Source organism: Pleurodeles waltl, chromosome 5 (assembly GCF_031143425.1).
Source record: "Pleurodeles waltl isolate 20211129_DDA chromosome 5, aPleWal1.hap1.20221129, whole genome shotgun sequence".
In the NCBI taxonomy this organism is placed as follows: domain Eukaryota; kingdom Metazoa; phylum Chordata; class Amphibia; order Caudata; family Salamandridae; genus Pleurodeles; species Pleurodeles waltl.
The window spans coordinates 823,608,674-823,626,950 of NC_090444.1; the positions used below are offsets into that span (position 1 = coordinate 823,608,674).

An 18,277-nucleotide genomic window follows, 5' to 3' on the forward strand; every position below is an offset into this window, starting at 1 on the left:
ACCCACTTGTCTCTATTTGTTTGCATCCCAGGTTCAAAGCACCCTTGTTTTGGATGATCTTTTATTTCGCCTGGTTCCAATATTAAAGTTCACCCACTAGGGAGCGCATTGGATTTCCATATTGTTTTGTGTGGGGTCGGTAATCTGTACATTTGCAGGTAATCTTCATGCAATTAATTTATTTCTGTGCATTATGCTTCACCACTTTGTATGTTGGATCTGCAGGATTTTTTAACACTGCAGTTTTGTACCTCTCCAGTTGGGGTTCTTTGAGGGCTGAGCTCTTCGAGTAAACACTCCACAAGCCTCAATAGCTGAGGCTTTTTTTTGAGGAGGTGAATGCATTCACAATGGCCATATATTTTATTTTTACAAATATTGTTTTGTTGGATTTTGTTCTAAAGGGTAAGAGAAAAGCCATGGAGAACTTGTCAGGAAAAAGGTCTAAAAGTTCCAAACGTATTTCCACTAATCCTCCTGACAAACCCAAGCTGATACAACACTTGAGGTCATAAATACTTTGATTGTGATGTCCAATCCCTTCTGGGGGACATAAAGTGAGGCTGCAGCAAAAAGGAGAAATGGTTGTAAAGATTGCACCCATATTTGATAAAAGCCCTGTAGTCTTGGAGGATCCCTTGTCTAGCGCCCCCTGGGAGTGCGGGGGGGGGGACATGATGGTTACTTCTGAATCCCTGTTGCCTCTAGCTCATCATTCCATTCTGTTGGAGCCAGTTATTTCTTGCACAAACTGCTACTCTGTACTTACCTCATGCCAGTCATGCAGTGGTCCAGAAGAGACAGTAGAGTGGATGCGGTTGCAGACTAAATTGGGGGCTCAACATTCTTGGTGTTTGTAAAAGGGGGTCCTGGCCTAGGAGGACCTAGTCACTTTGATAAGCAGCTCGCAGGCTGAAGTGGCAAACCTGTGATTACAATTGGTAGTGCTTGCAGATGAAGTAGCAAAATTGAGGCAATTACATTAGCCTGCATTACATAGGAAAGATAGACCCCTTACTAATTCCAGTAATCCCATTAATTGCACATACACCACTTTAATTGATGAGCGTAACAGGCACAAATGTGTAATTGATAAGATGCCTCATAGTGCGGGAAACATGATTCAGCCTAATACTGCCTTCAATCTAAACTCCCAAGTACATCAAACAGGCAGCGTAAAGAGCTTAGGCGTGGGTCATGATAGACCTAATGTTTAACCAATGTTTAATGTGGTAGATACATCCAGACCTGGCGCATGTCCAATAGAAAGGCACTATTCACACCTAGAACAGGACAGGTATTACGAGGGAGTAGGCCTTGGTCTCAGCTTTTGCTTGTGTTTATTTGACAAATATGCTGAAGCTAGCTATGAGGGTAAGAACAAATTTAGTCATTAAACTACAAATGTTCTCATTGGATTAGATAGGTGCATAAATGTTCTTTAATTCATTCTGATATTGTTCGAGAGTTTAGAATACATGAATCTACGACAAATAATTGTGATGATATTAAACTCAAACTTAGACATGCACACTTGACAGAGGGCCTAGTGAGTCTAGGCCTATGGAAAAACGCTCCCTTTGGATCTTCAGTCAAGTTTAAACTAAGACCCCTGTACCCACCATTCAATGCTGTTAACTCTTGTTTTGCTATCTTGAGTTTTTGGGAAGAACTGGCGACATCAAGATGGATTGACTTAGTTGGAGCCCACCCCATATAATATTAGATGATGAAGCGGGGTGGGGTCTTGTGTTAATGTCCAGGCTGGGGTGTCAGCAGCTCCGTAGGGAATTTGCAGAGACACACTTATTAACTGTCTTTTATCCAGAAAGAGTCAAAGATCTTAAGAACATCAATATTCTCTCCTGGAATGTGGCAGGTTTGAAATCTAAACTTGGGGACCCTGATTGGGACAGATTTGTTGATCATTTTGACATTTGTCTACTTCAGGAGGCTTGGGGGTCATTATGACTTTGGCAGACGGAAAAGCCAGTCTGCTGAAGTCCGGACAGGCAGGTTTCTGATGGTCCCCTCCTGGCGGGCCCCATTATGATTTTCCCGCTGGGTCTGTGTGCAGAAATTGTGTTTCCGACCTCTGGCCCAGAGTGAAACAGCCTACGGCATTAGCTCCTGTTCTTAATAGAGCCAGCAGCAAATCTGTAGTGTAAAGGGTGCACCAGCACCCGTCGTGAACAGTGACCATCATGAGAAGCTGGCAAGGGGGCCCCTGCAATGCCCATGCCAAGTTTATGGGCAGTGCAGAGGTCCCCCTGGGGCCCCCTGCACCCTGTCTCCACCTGCATTTTCATGGGAGTGCTACTGCCATGAAACTGCTGGCAGAGAAGGGACTCGAAATCCCCAGGGCAGCGCTCCCCTGGCAGATTAGTACCGCCAGTCCGTCCTATGGAGAAAAACTGGCAGTGCTGTCGGTCCGACTGTGGCGCTACCATGGTGGTTTTAAGACCGCCATGTCGTAATGAGGCCAATAGTGCCCAGACTCTGTGTATAGGTCGGGCTTTTGGAATTTTTGTAATCCTGCCCGCTACACAAGTATAGACTGTTCTTCTGGTGGGCTTACAACCTGGGTTCGCTCTTCATTAAATGTAGACATAGGACCCCTTGATTTGGCCTCTCCTGATATACAGGGTTTTGCCCTTACAAACAAGGATGGTTGAATAATGTACATATATAACAGCTATAATAGATGGATGAGTGGGGGTGGAGAATCACATACATTGAGGTTTTTCATGGTACACTTGGGGAACTATAACATCTATGATCCCCTGCTTATTGCGGGGGACTTTAATACTACCTTCGAGCCTCTAGACAACTGTGACGATCACGCCAATGAGCTCGAGGGTGCTCAATAAGGTATTCCTACTTTGGAGATACCCCTGTAAAGCGTGTTACGGATGCAGCTAATCAATTGCTCTCTCTCACTTTATCCCGTGGTCTCTGGGAGTGTAATGACTGTACTAGAACTAATAAGTTTGCACACTACCCCTATAATTGGCCAGGCCACATCAGTAGGATAACTATGCTCCTGTCTCCCTTTCAGTGTGGAGGGCAGTGGTAGATATGAAGGTGGTTTAAAGGGTAGACAGTGACCACAGTGCCATTCACTGTACACTAGCAAATAGCATTACTCCTATGGAGGATGTGCCATTGTCTCCTAGTAGAGACATTAGGCCCGCAAATAATAGGCACACCCTTAAATGGGAAAGAGCCTCAACCCAACCTAAGATCTTGGATGAGATCAGTAAGGCTCTTACCACTGCCATAGAGGATGTAGACAGCTTGACTAACTCTGAGGAAAGAAATTCTGAGATTCTTGTTATCTACAGAGATCTTTATGCTGATAGTGAGGATGTTTTCAGATAAATTGAAAGAGGTCTCAGATAACTACCAAATCACAAAGCATCTGGTTTAATAATGTGTGCAGGGCTGCCAAGAAGGAGCTGCTTTCTGCCCTAAAGGGTGGACATTGTGACTTTATAAGCTCTAAGAGGACACAACATAAAGTAGCACAGTAATACGCTCGTAAGGCCTGGGACGTACAATTGTGGGCCCTCATCTCTGATGCAGTCGAAACTAATGACACCAAAGCTTTCTGGACGCTAGTGGCGAATGGAGGACAGTGTGGCAAAGCCAGTCTTTACAATCATATACAGTCTCCGGTATGGTGAAAGCACTTTTCAGATTTGTATGATTCAACAGGTCCAGATGACTATCACCATTGGAGTCTGGTGAGCTTATAAATCTTGAGGTCACCAGGAGTGCAACTAGGAGCATTCTCTCAGGTAAAGCTGCTGGCCCCTATAGGATTCCTTTAGATCTTGTTAATGGCAATAATCAAAACTGGGCAAAATTTGTTTATATGGTTGCAAATGCTTTATTGGATGGTGCAGAGATCCCTGAATATTGGAAGGCAGGGGTGATTGTCCTCATCCACAAAAAGGGTGCAAAGGATTTACCATTAAACCATAGGCCGATAAGCCTAATAGACGTTTCCCCAAACATATTTTGAAGACAGTCATGGAGCGCACTTGAATCATGGATAGAAGAGCCTTATGCTCTGTCGTCTCTGCGGGCAGGGTTTAGAAAGCAAGTAAGCACCATAGATCAAGAGTTAAGGTTCATGACCAGCTACTGGAAAACAGTGAAAATGCAGAAGCCCCACCTGTACGTAGTCTTTATGGACTTAAAACCAGCTTTTGATTTGGTCCCCCGTAATAAGCTGTGGAAGTCACTTAAAAATAAGAGTTTACCCCATCCATTGCTTGACACATTAATCCGGCTACATTTGGATACTTATGCCTGAGTTCATTGGGTGGGTGTTTCACACTCTCCTAGTTCCAACCACTGGGCAATGCTGGACTCCCAATCCCAGCTGGGGCTCCACAGTGTAACAAGTAACAACTGTCTAGTTTCACCGATAGACCCAAGGAGTGAAAGGAGATAGGATAAAACAAGAAACAATGAACAGATTTCACTGCAGGAACTGCTAGACTGCCTAGAAAGTTGGGTCTCTCCGGACCTCCATATCCTCTATGCTGATGCGATACACTACAAAACGACAAAGACAATTATCAACAGATTCCCTACTTAGAATCTCAAACAATAGATTGTGCTTCCAGTACACTTACAGGCATCTTCATAAACATTGCCTGAAAGAGAGGCCAGCAGCCAATTTGAGAATAAATGATGAACTTCTGGAACTTGGAAACATATAGGATATCCGATTCTGAGAAAATACAACTCTAGTCTCTAGGAAGTTATTCCAAGGTACTCAATACAACTTGCCAAGAATACAATGACATGCTTACAGTTTGTGTATGAAGAGTTCAGAGCACTACAACAAAAGAGTTCAGATCGCTGGGCCTCAGGGGGAGGCTTCAGTACTTCAGCAAAGTAAAAAAATCCAAAACAAACTCACACCTTCAGGGAATTTAAGTCTTAAAATATTGCAAGTCTGTGGTTTAGTGTGCACTAACCTGAGAGTTAAGCACTTAGCGTTAATAATACTGGAACTGCAATTAAAGGCAACAGGAAACTTGGTAGTAGAAGCTCAAGAAAATGTGGAATTGTAACTATGAAGAAAGACACTGGAAATATTGCAGATGCCAGAATCACAGAGTCCTCAGGAAGGCTTGGAAGACTAGAGCGCTGGAAACTCGGGGCGATTCAGAAGAGGATTGCAGTGAAGAAACTTGCGCAGGACTGGAACACAGTAAGGTTAGTGCAGGAACGATGCTTGTGCATGTCCGGAACAAGTTCGTGGCCAAGCCCCCATGCAAGTTCAAAGGAGGTATTTATGTAGGAAGCCAAAAGTGTTCCAGAAAGGCACATGACCCAGTGAACCTGGTGGGAAATTTACTTGTTACATAACAAGGGAAATGACTCTAACAGAACGCAAGTGCCTGCAGTAATTGACATATAACTATTACGACTAAACCCAAGTGCCTAATGGTACAACCCAGTGTTTCACAGAGGAAACCCGACTATTCAAACTCTTCAGGTGCAACGTGGATGAAACTTGCATAGCAACACAACTGGAGGGTCAATCGTTTGGACTTCTCGGAAGGGGGAAACCATAAGGATAGCACAGGCCTCACTAAAAAAACAAGCATGACTGGGGTTTTCTAGGTTAGCGAGGTGTCACAAAGGAAGTGTGACATGAGTCCCATGGGTAAAACCCACCATACACAGGGCACAAGATGGAGCTGTGACAGTGGGCAAGGTGAGCTCACAGAGCGAATCAATGGTAAGAGAGGGGTGCAGCAGGGATGTGTGCTTGCCCTCATCCTCTTCATTGTATTTGAATGATTTTGTGGCAGACTTGGATTTGTGTAGGAATGAAGTCCCAAGAATTGCAGGTCGCAGGACCCCCCATTCTTTTATTTGCAGATGACACCCTGTTGATGTTGACAACCCTTGTAGGTTTACAGTCCCTGTTGCATCAGTTTGCAGCCTTTTTCAAAAGCCAGGGTTTGGAAATACATTTGAGTAAAACTAAGTTCATAGCTGTTAACATTCATAAGACTTTGAAAGAGTCTATTACTCTGAGTGGCTGCACCCTGGAGAGGGTCGCAGACTTGCATGATTTAGCAATTAAGCTCACATCAAACATGTCTTGGGAGCCTCAAATGACAAAAAGCAGTCTCGGTTCAATTCACTACGCCTCAGGGATCCTGAGGTTGTACAATGCATCAATCATGAAACAGATATCACCTGTACTTAGGGCCTGATTTACGACGTGATTTTGAAGTCGCAAAAGGCAATTTTTGCCTTTTGCCACTCCAACATTGACTTTCCTAATGTACCATCCCCATTTTTGAACCGGCATGCAAATATTGACTCTCAAAATCCGGATTCCAAGGGTGTCCCTTCCTAATTGTGAGTCGCAGTGGCATGTATTATTGTTTTGTGACACCAATTGCGGTTTCAAACAAATTGCAGTTAAGACCAATTTCAAATTGGTGCTAACCCATTCACAAATGAGAACGGGTCCCCAAGGGACATCTTACCCTTTGTGAATGGAAGGACAAATATTTTTTTCTGAGCATGTAATGGTCACCCAGTCCACTGCCTACTCTGAAAAAATGAAAAGAAAACTTAGTTTTTTTTTATTTGAAATGCATCCTGTTTTTCTTTAAGGTAAATGGACTTCATTTAAAAAGAAAAACTGCTTTGTTTAAAAAACAATCACAGACATGGCGGTCAACTGTCCCCCGCAGGCCACCATCCCTATGAGTGCGGCCGTTCCCAATAGGGTTGCAAATTGCGACCTATGGCATGAATGTTGTTGAGGTGGGTCATTTGCAATCCCTTTGGGAATTGCAAACAGTCTATTTAACATTGTTGTACATTATGTTTTTCAACTCACAATTTGTGATTTCCAAACAGATCCCAAATTGCAAGTGGCAAATCAAAAGGTTGTATATCATGCCCTTAATATCTAGAAGGCAAAGGTGGTAGGGAATACTCTATATGAAACAGAAATGTGGGGACACATTGGGATGTCATCTTTGACCTTAGCCAAGAATAACTTTAAAATCATTACTGAATTCACTGCTCCAACACTCACTTTAATGTAGGACATAGGAGTTAAGTCCATGTGAATACAGCCAAACTTAGACCCATAGCTTATTTGAAAACACTGAGGTCAACTCCAGCCTTGGAAGACTGCAATAGGGTCTTTAATGAAATAGTAGAACTTGACAAGTGTAACAAGATTAACAAAATTAAATGGCTAATTAACTTCGGGGCTTCATTGTCTCATCTGGACTTAGACGATTTCTCTGGAGCTGAGCATTATTCGAAATATTTAGCCAAGGCTCAACTACAGAAATGGTATTGGGCTCATGTATGGGACCTAGAAGTCAAGGGTAGGGATCTAAGTTCTTCTTCTGTTAAGTTAATGGATCTCAAGAACATACGCATTAGGCCTATCATTGAATATGACTGCAAGCAGTTAGTTGGAACACAGCGCCGTGCTCTGGAACTTTTGGAGCTTCTTATGAACAAGCTTCTGTGTGAAGCCTTTGCAGTGACAACAAAATATACTGCATGGTACTGGGCCTCCGTTGTACAGCTCACTGAACAGCTCTTCTGTGTAGAAGTTGTCCATATAAAGATTATAACTTTTATGAAGGAGTGGCTGGACATGCTCCCATTCAATCCTTCATGTGACTCTTAGCATGGGAGGGCGAACTACAGGGTTTAGAGTGGAGTCCTTTCCTGTGTACTCTTTGAAGCTGTATACACAGCCAGTAGAGCTCACACATAACATGTACAACTTCATGCCATAGCAAGCTCTTTTGCTCGCAATGTACTGCCTGAGCAGCAGTCCCTCTTTATACAGGATCAAGGACCAATTAATGGCTGTATGCTTTCCAGGAATATAAATCTCTGGAAACCTGGCAGACAAATTTTTTATGGCAGGTCGAATTCTGAACAACCTTTCATGGTCTGGGTCGTCCTGGGAAAATACAGCAGAATTATGATTGAAATGCAACATACTCTGCAGTAGCAAAAACTGATTTCTACTCAAGCATGGTGTGAAAATGGGTATTACCCAAAGCAAGTCAGTAGACTGGTAGGACTGCGAGCTTGGTTTGTGCAATAACCCCATTTTGAGTGTAAGGCCTGAAAATATTTTCCACTCCTCAAGTGAGGTGGGAGTCTACCGGTGTGCCCTAGAATGAGGCTATAGAGTGGCTCAATGCTCCCTCAGAAATTGTTCTGCTTGCAAATTTGTTTCCTAAACAATTTTCTCAGGGGAGTTAACATCCAAAAAAAGATAGTTGTAGTCAATTGGCCAAAAATCAACTTTACATCCAGTATTGTCAATGTGCGGGGGAATTTCGGGCTACCCTAAATTGGGGTCCTGCCAGGAGAGCACTCTGTCTATGCTTGCCGGCGCACATGCCTGCTCTCTGGTCTACCCTGCTGTGGTCACTCCGCAGCACAGACTGTGCTTGCAATGACACATCACGACTGCCATCATCATGTTCCTTAGAATTGCTGGATAACAGGTCATCAGATGGAACTCTGCCAACTGAAAAATCACTTCCAAATACTGCTCTTTTTTCTTCTCCCTCAGATGCTGTTTCATTGTCTGATTCTGCTTCATCATTTATCCACCAACACGCCATCTCTGCTGACTGGCTAAAATCTTCCTTCTAAAACACTGTCCTACATAGTAAGCAGGAGTTTTTTTTTTTATCAGTCAGTGGCTGGGTGTGTCTGTGGGATGTGTGCAACAGTAAATTAACTAAAAAAACTTCTCTTTTTGCGGCAGCTGCAGATTCTCCAAAGACACTAAAAAAAGACACAATATTATTTCACCATATCACACACCTAGTACCACAGCATACCTTTGTCATGGTTTATGCAAATCATTATTGTTGGGGAAGCTGACTGGACATTACCAGAATGAAGGTAATATCCTGGATCCGACAATCTACCTTTGATCTCAAGAAGCACACATTCATATAGTAGCCCCTGCTTCTTTCTGCACAGGTGTTCTTCTTGTGAGAACTTTCAGTGCTATCATCAGGGTCACTTAAATTATGTGGCAGGAATGGACTAAATTATGCAACAAGGTTGACTAAACTAAGCAGGAAGAAATGGCAAATAGTATTACGTGATTATTTTGTGATGTTTAAACATGATTATACTGCCTGGGCAAAGTTTTCACCTCATTAGCACTGGTATAACAACCAAATGCAGAAATAAACACCTGAAAGATGGCCAATCAGCCTTTGTTCAGGCCCTTCAGGGCCTTCCACCACGTCGCCACATTTTTAGTTAATTTTCATCCATTTGAGCTATTAACATTTTTATATAAATCTGCAGAGTATGCTGGGATGAATCATTTTGTGCCATTATTTCTATAAATATGTGTTTTCACCAGGGGAGGCGCAATGCTTTCCTCAGGGAAAAACACACATTTATTTTTAAAAAATGCCACGTAATCTATAATCCCTGCATAATCTGCACATTTATATTCTAAAAAATGTAGGTCAATGGATCAAAAGTTACTCAAGGGCATTCGAACTATGTGTCAAGGGCCGACTCCCTTCCTACGTTTCTTTTATTTTTATTTGGAAATGTGGTATTTTTGCTGGGTGCTGTGATCACCTCCTCCCACAGAAAACACACATCCCCAAAACAAATTGGTGCCAACGGGAGTCGGTCCATATGCCAGGATTGCCATAGCCCTGACAATTTCATTTTTTTTCTAAAAAACATTTTCCTCTTTCCCTGGATAGCGAGATCATGTCCCCTGGGGGAAAACCCACTACTCTTTTAAAAATAAAAGTGACCCCCGGGGTGGGTGGGGTCGGCTCCCTGAAACCTAGGGAGGCATTGCAGCCCCCCAGAACCCCTCCAGATGGCCGAGAAAGCCCTGGGGGTGGGGGGTTGATGCAGAAGTGAGTCCACTGTGCCCCCTACTTGAGAAAGCACCGAATGAACTAGGGTGACCACCCGTCCGTAAATTTCACGGACTGTCCGTAATTTCGCCCTGCTGTCCGTTGTCCATGATGAAAGCTTTAACGGACATCATTTGTCCGTAACTTTAGCCTTTCACCTAAAGGGCAACGGAGGCAGGGCGAAATTAGGGGCAGAGGAGTTTCCCCAGCTGGGCTGGAAGGCAGGGGGTCTCCTGTGCTCTGAGGGAGGGAGGGGCAGACAGATAAGAAAAGGCCTTCTTGCCAGGGGGTCTCCTTCCCTAAAGACATGCAAATGTGGGCAACTGGTAAATCTGCAAATACAAAGGGGCTTGAAAACCTGCATTGACTTTACTAAAAGGAGTCACTTGAAGTTTTCTGGTGGCAAAGATATTTCTTTCAGAGAGGTATTGTAATGGTGTTCCAAGGTGAGCTGTGGAGTGTGTGGTTTTAATGGAGTGTTCTAAAAAATTTTTATCACTAGGTATAAACTGTACATTATTCAAATCTGTAGTTGAGAAGCACTTTTTTTTTATTTAACCGAAATGTATTTGCGCATTTTGTAGCAGCCTTTATTATGATGTAATTTTATTTTTCACAGTTCTTTCAGGTACCTCATAGTACTATCAAACATTGGCAAAGCCAATAGGTCTCATCTACAAAAGAGTTATTGGCTTTGCTAATGTGTTTTAGCCATTTGCCACGTTATACACCAGAGAAGCTGCTGTTCAGCATGGCTTAAAGCTAGTGGCATAGTGGTGTGGAGTGGAGTAGAGTAGCATAGGAGCAGTGGCGTTGAGCCCAGTGGTGCAAAGTACAGTGCAGTGGGGTACAGTGCAGTTGTTTAGAGTGCGTTAGCGTAGAGTGCAGTGGTTTAGAGTGCAGTGGCATGGGACAGGGTAGAGTGGCATAGAGTGCAGTGGAGTAGAGTGGCATACAATAGAGTAGCAGAGAGAGCAGTAGTGTAGAGTGGTGCAGTGGCATAGATTGCAGAGTAGACTCACATTGCAGGGAGTGCAGTGGTGTAGTGTAGAGTGGTGCAGAGTAGGGCAAAGTGCTGTAGAGTGGAGTGATGCAGAGTAGAGTGGCATAGAGTGCAGTGGCATAGAATGCAGTAGTACATAGTACATTGGTGTATAGTACGGTGGTGGAGAGTGCAACACTGCAGAGTAGAGTGTCAGTGCAGTGATATAGAGTGGAGTAGAGTGGCACAGAGCAGTGGCGTAGAGTACAGTGGTACAGAGTAGAGGGCAGTGGCGTACAGTGCAGTTGTTTAGAGTGCATTGGAGCAGAGTGCAGTGGCATAGAGTGGCATGGGGTAGAGTTACATAGAGTGCAGTGGAGTAGAGTGGCATACAATAGAGTAGCAGAGAGTGCAGTAATGCAGAGTGGTGCAGAGTGGAGTATTGTAGAGTGGTGTAGAGTAGAGTACTCTATGCCACTGCACTCTAGGCACTATAGAGTGGTGTAGAGTTGCAGAGTAGAGTGTCAGTGCAGTGGTGCAAAGTGGTACAGAGAACAGTGGCATAGAGTACAGTGGTGCAGAGTAAAGGGCAGTGCAGTTGTTTAGAGTGCACTGGTGTAGAGTGCAGTTGCATAGAGTGGCCCTGGGCAGAGTAGAGTGACATAGAATGCAGTGGAATAGAGTATATTGGTGCAAAATGCAGTAGTACAGAGCAGAGTGGTGTAGAGTATAGTGGCGGCCAGAGCAGTGTTGCAGAGTGTCAACTTGCAGTGGTGTAGAGTGCATTGGTCAGAGTGGTATAGAGTACAGTGGCGTAGAATAGATTGTTTCAGAGTTGAGTGCAGTTGCATAGAGTGGAGAGGTGCAGGGTAGAGTGCAGTGGCATAGAATGCAGTGGCACAGAGTGCAGTGGCATAAAGTAGATTATTTCACAGTATAGTGAGGTGGCTTAGAGTGGAGAAGTGCAGGTTAGAGTAGAGTTGCATAAGTAGTGTAGAGTGCAGTGGCATAGAGTGCAGAGGTGCAGAGTAGATTAGAATGATGTACAGTGTATTGATGTAGAGTGCAGGGGCATAGAGTTGAGTGTTACAGAGTAAAGTGCATTAGCATAGAGTGTATTAGCTTAGAGTGCAGTGGCGTACAGTGCAGCGTTGCAGAGTGGCAGAGAGTGGAGTTGTGCGGATTAGATTGGTGTTGCCTAGACTGGAGTGGTATGGCGTGCAGACGAGCAAAGTGCGGTGGCTTAGAGTAGAGTAGTACAGAGTAGAGTAGAGAGGCATAGTGTGAAGTAGCATAGAGAGCAGTGGCATAATGTGGAGTGGTTCCGAATGGAGAAGAGAACAGTGGCATGGAGTGGCGTAAAGTGGAGTGATACAGAGTAGGGTGCAGTGGTGTGGAGTGGTGCAGAGCAGAGCAGAGTGGAGTGGAGCACGCATGCTGTGGTAACACACTGCCATTACAGACAACACATTTTTGATTGAAATTACCATTATATTTGCACAGATATACGGTTTTTCAAATCAAACTATCTTGTGCACAGACGATGATATGTGGAAATTGCATCACCTAATGCAATGATTTGTTTTAATCATGTAAAGGTATTTGTATCCAGCACAGTTCAGAATTAACAAAAATGTGCTTGATTTGTACTTCTAATTCTGATATATTCTGAAGTCTATTTAAATGTTGTCATGTGATAGAAAAAACTCTTTCCTAACCCCAGTATCCAGCAAGATTGTTGCATAAATCCTCTCACTTTGAAGTCAGAGAAAGGAAAGTAAACACTAAGTTCCCACCGAAGACAGAGCCTGACATTAGACTTTGTTCTTTGAATGCACAGCAGATATGATAAGATAAGAACAAGATTTACAGGCCTGTTTACAGAAAGGGAGCACTCAGCAGGATACTGTAAATAAGGTTTTGGCAAGGGAAGGGACGAATTCAAGCTGCATAGCCTAAAACAAATAAAGCCAGCAAATTGAAAGCAACAAATTGTGAGTTACAAACCACAAGGCCAATGGCAAGCAACGGGCAGAATGAATTTACTTAAAGTGACAGTTGTGGGATACTTTGTGGGGAAAGTCCAGTATTTTAGTCCATATCTTGCAGAGGTTTGGCTACATCAATCAACCAGGTAGTATGACAAGAAGACCTGGAGTGGTTTCCATGTTGCAGGATAGGTCTGTGCACCCATTCTATGAGTTTGCCACCATTTCCTATGGTACAGAGCTTCTGGCACACCTCTTGTAGGGTTAGTGCTAGGTAGCAGACATGAAATAGGGCATTTAATGATTATTTAATGTGGTTGTAAGTAAGGAGTTGACCGGGGTGAAGATGGTAGTCTGCCAAAAGGGTTTGGAAATTTAGTAGCTCACTGTTCAGAAACAAAGTCCCCAGTTTTAAGACATCTGCAACATGCCACTGATGGAGTTGCTCTGAGCACAGCCATCCTGTGCGAGTGGGAAGGCTTAGCAAAGGTAGTGCAGGAGCATAGGGTTTCTTCGTGTCAGTGAGTTTACAGGTTTTGGCAAGGCAAGAGAAAGCCATGCATGATAACCCCGGATGGTGATCCATAGAATGGTCAGTAGGAAATAATGAGCAGTGCACTAAGCCTTCCTTAAAAGTCTTTACTGGTAAACCCCATCTCATGCAGGAAGGTGGGCAGAAAGCCAGTGAGCCACCCATTGGACATCTGCAGCTGAATAAAAGCATTCTATCCACCCGCAGTCACAGTTAGCTTTAGAGTGGAAAGAGCTCCCGATGGCGCCGCAGCGACCAAATCGGATGTGTGGCCTGTCTGAAGAAGGAATGAAGGACGAGCAGGGGAAGGTTTGCAAAATAATACTATCATTGGGGTAGCACACCATCTTCGCTAGTGCCACATGGCCTCTACAGAAAGCAGAAGAGAAGACCAAAAAGCAAACTGGGCTTGGAGGGCCCGTTCGCTCTGCTGAGATTTTCACCCTGGAAATCAGTGTAAGAATGGTAGATATTAATCACTAGGTATCAAAAGTTAACTGGTTCCCAGTTCAGTATGAGATCTAATTGTGTATGAAGGCGAAAACAGTGCCATATGTTAAAGAAACACTAATTACATTTTAAAATTTGTACATTTTGTTTGTGCAATTTACATCCCAAATATTTTGAAGATTCTATGTGTACTTGACACTTAGGGATAACCCAGATCTCTAGTTTGGCTTTTGCTCAATTTCAAAACCATATGAAGACATAGACAAAGCGGGCAGTGGTCTTGCACAACCTTGCAAGGCGTCTGGCCCCTGCTCACCCTTCACAAGCACTAACAGCGGACCATTGCACCAGAAGAGTTTGCCAAGGTGGATGGGTGTTGATTGTTCAACCACTTGACAGTGCCTCTTCTGTTTCGCTCCTGTGGACAGACAACTCCCCAGGTACCCAATACCTTCAAATAGTCTTGGTGGACCCATCTTGTCTGATTTTAGGAATTTGCCCACCTTGTTCTTCTCTTCTTTATTTATCCAGTTGTTAGCAACAACCCTTTGAATTACTTGCCGTGGATCTCCCATTTGATCTCGATTTCATCCTACTCTTTTATTATCTTTGATTGGTAGTCCGGGCTCCCATTTCTGAGATAAATGTAGAGTCCCAAACATACACTCTAGTGCAGTGAGACTACAGACAAGTTATGGGTACATCACATCCTGTCATTAGGTGTGAGACTGTCACCCACACCATCTGCCCTGCCTCTTTAAAAAGAATTAGGTTGAAAGTCCATGGGCGGTTGGGGTAAGCCAGATGTTTTTGTTCAATTTGTTTAAACTAGCATAAGGTTAATTACCTTAATGTTTCCCAAATTGTTTGCCAGGGGTTTTGAAATGTTCAGAAACATAATCAACATTTTGCTGTTACTTTCTCTTCAGGAAAGATCTGGTAGATTTGGGTAGGGGTGATGGCCTTGCCGCGAAAGGGAATTAATTTACTACTGAACAAGGACGTAATGTGACACCTGAATGTAGCACACCAGGAGGCAATCACAAAAGGTCCACAGTGAATAAATAGTGCTATGTTAAAAAAGAGTACATAAATGCACTGACAACATAGTGAGGCATGGCCTCTCTTGCGTGTGTCTGTAAAACTGACGTTTGGTCTTGAATTTTTGTCATGAATTTTGACCCTTTGTCCTGAATTTTTTACAGTCCTGTCCAGAATTTGCCTCAATGCCAGGTGGCCACCCTAGAATGAACCCTTCAAGCCTGCCCCATGTCTGCCAATGACTGACAGATGCACTGGAGAGATAGTGCGGCTGTCGGCCATTGGGCCTCACACGCTCATAAGGGATTAAACAAAACTGAGTAACTGGTTGTTAACAAATAGCAAATAAGAAAACAAAACGGCACGAAGTAGAAAGGGGCTGGTCCTAATGTAACAGGTGCTTTTAAATGGCGATAAGTACAGCAGATTTTAATGTTTCTTGGCAGCAAATGTCACTATCACGCAACACAACAGTAATCCTCTCATCTGTCTCAGGATGAGTCACCCGAATTGAAGTCCGCCACTTGCAAGGTCACATGGCTCCTTCCACTCTACACCCAGAGCTACTTGAATGGATACCATAAACCAAAGAAACCTGTGATTCTAGTCACACTGAAAACGGTAATTCAAAATGGAACGATGAAGGCTGAGAAAACAGGTTTTGGCGGTCAAAAAGACAAATCGACTTGAAACTGTGTAAAAGAGAACAATATTTTTTGTTGAATTATCGGAGATTGTGGGCTGCCAAAATCCCGAATGCAGGAAGTCTGGGAGAAAGAAACAAGCATTCCATCTATCAATCCATCCATAGACATACAAAGAAGCTTACTTAGCTCTACAGCAAATGCAAAAGGTATTACTGCTTACAAACACTTTGCCACACTGTTCATCATCATTTCTCAGAGAGTAGTGCTGGGGACACCGAAAGCAATACCATATAATTGTTAAAAATCACAAAGACAAGCAACGACTGACAGGCTTCTGATTAAGTAAATGGGGGCATATTCTCAAATATTGAAATATCCCGAGAGTACCTTTTCAGTATTTTAGTTTATACTTAGAGCTTTTTACCAAAATTCTTCATCAAATTTGATTTTAAATGCTTCATTTTCAATATATTCTCAGGGGGAACAATCCACTTGAGCTATCGCTTAGATCTGGGGAAACGTGTGTGTAACGTGGCCTTAAACTTGGTGGCTAATCAATGACTAACGTGGATCCTCTTGTCCACTTATACGCGGTATTAGTGTAGCAAGTTTGACCTCTGTGTAGGAGATTGACTTCAAGGTGAACTGTTCGCTTCATGAATTCGCTTGGATGGCCGAACAGGCATGTGCTGTTTCACAATTGCTCACTGCTTATGAATGTGTTAAGACAGCTGTCACTGTTTCTGCTGGACAAAAACTCAAAGGGAAACAACTTTACTATTTGTCATTGACAGTAGCTTTCCCTCAGGGGAATGGAATGCAGCGGAGGTACCCTATTAACTATGGTTTGTCAGTATACATGTAAATTAACGATAAAAAACGTTGGTTTAGAAATATATGTCAGAGTAAATTGAATATATGACCTGCATCGATGGAAGAGAATCAATGAATAGGAATGGTTTAACTGGTTCCTTCGTTTGGTCTGATTGTCAGGTGTGCATATGGGTCATAGTTGGTTGCATACTTCCAGTTTAAAGTTTCATTTTGGTGCCCGATGTGTTTTCCATATAATATTAGATTTACCGCACTTGTCACATAATCCAACATCTGCTACTCTACAGATTTCAACAGTAAACAAGCATTTGCAATGCAATATGTCTCGCTCTTGCTCGAGTTAGCACTATTAGAGTTTTAAACTCGTAACCGGACTTTTCTTGCCACATAAATCGAAAAGTAAAACAGTTTCACATAAGCAAGCAGACAGCCACCACGAGCGCAAAGGTGACACACAAAAGGAAACAGAAGTTCGCTCACAGTGAAACCTATCGGCAAAAGTGCAATTATCCGTGTAAAAGTGTTGATGTCATGCGAAGCACTCGGATACTGCCCAGTGAGATTTCGCTGCCTGTGAAATAAAGGGAAAAAGTAATCCGGAAAACACAGAGCCTCGTCTGTTTTCAGTAGTTGGCGGGTGCGCTGAAGGCGGGCTAAAGACCAGAAAATGCATGACGTGAGCATGCCTTTCACTAATGAAATCAAAAGAATTTTAAAAGGCAAGCCCACAAACCAGTGAAAGAGATGTGCATGATCAAAAGCCCATAGAGAGATTACACCAGGGACAGATCACTTTGCGCGCTCAACCCTAAAAAGGTTCTCTAGCTCAGAAGGAAAGCTGCTACTGCAGTGGGTAATGTTTTACACTTTTTAATGCAGGCATATTCCACAATTAGAAGAAAAACAAGAAAACATGCATCTTCCTTAACATGGCAGCCACATACTTGCAAAATAAATGTTAAGTTAAATAAAATAACCATCACATATCATTTTAATATACCAGTCTAAGTGCTTTCTATCATGAAAAGCATAGAAACCCTTCCTAGTTTTAATGCACCTGACAGGGAAATATGATTATTAACGATGCTGAACAAAAATCCTATTAACTTTGAAGTACGATAAATGATAAAAAAAATAAACATGGATAGCAAATGAAAAGAAAAAAATGTGGGCAATATATGTGTAGCTATATTTTTTTTATATTTGATTTTCTAATTGCATGAGGCTGTTAGGACAGCTAAAGCTATCTTTAGGCCAGGCCCAAGAAAAGGCTACATGTGATGCCGCACAATGGCAGACCTTTTGGAAAGTTTGGGGACAGGGTTGTCCCCTGCAAGAAGATTTGGCATGTCCCCTGAACGTAGAGCACGACTGCATGTGAAAATGGCATTCGGATTTTTATTTTGGTCCCAGTGACATTCTAATCTAGCATGAGTGTAGAGGCCTACGTTCCCCTGATAATGTGATGTCCAGGACCTGTAGTGTGACGTGGAGAAACATGCCAAGTGTGCCTTCACAATAGACAGTGGACTGCTTTCCCTGTACCGGGTATAACATATAAAACAATGATGGCAGCATACTGTGTTTTGTCAATATTTAGCTGAATGCGAGTGCCACCTACTGACCCATTTTTGTAAAGTTCTAGCTATTTGAAACCCAGAATGTTACTCTGATATCCTGTGTGTATGTCGTGTGTGTGTTTATTGTATGCATGTAGCACATGTGGTGGTAGGTGTATGTGTGTGGATGCATCAGAGTACTGAAGCCAATATGATTGTTTTTGGATGCCCTGGCATGTAGCACTGCACAAGCTGGAGGATGGTTATAATGTCCTTAGACACTGAAAGTGTATTGCATGCAATAAT

The 18,277-nt window shown here is 43.1% G+C and overlaps 1 protein-coding gene across 2 annotated transcripts in view; it reads left to right on the plus strand.

The window, feature by feature from the left end:
* The window catches only part of TMEM200A (transmembrane protein 200A), a 512,506-nt gene that overhangs the window by 295,612 nt on the left and 198,617 nt on the right, over positions 1-18,277 (plus strand). The gene's annotated exons all lie outside the window — the stretch shown is intronic.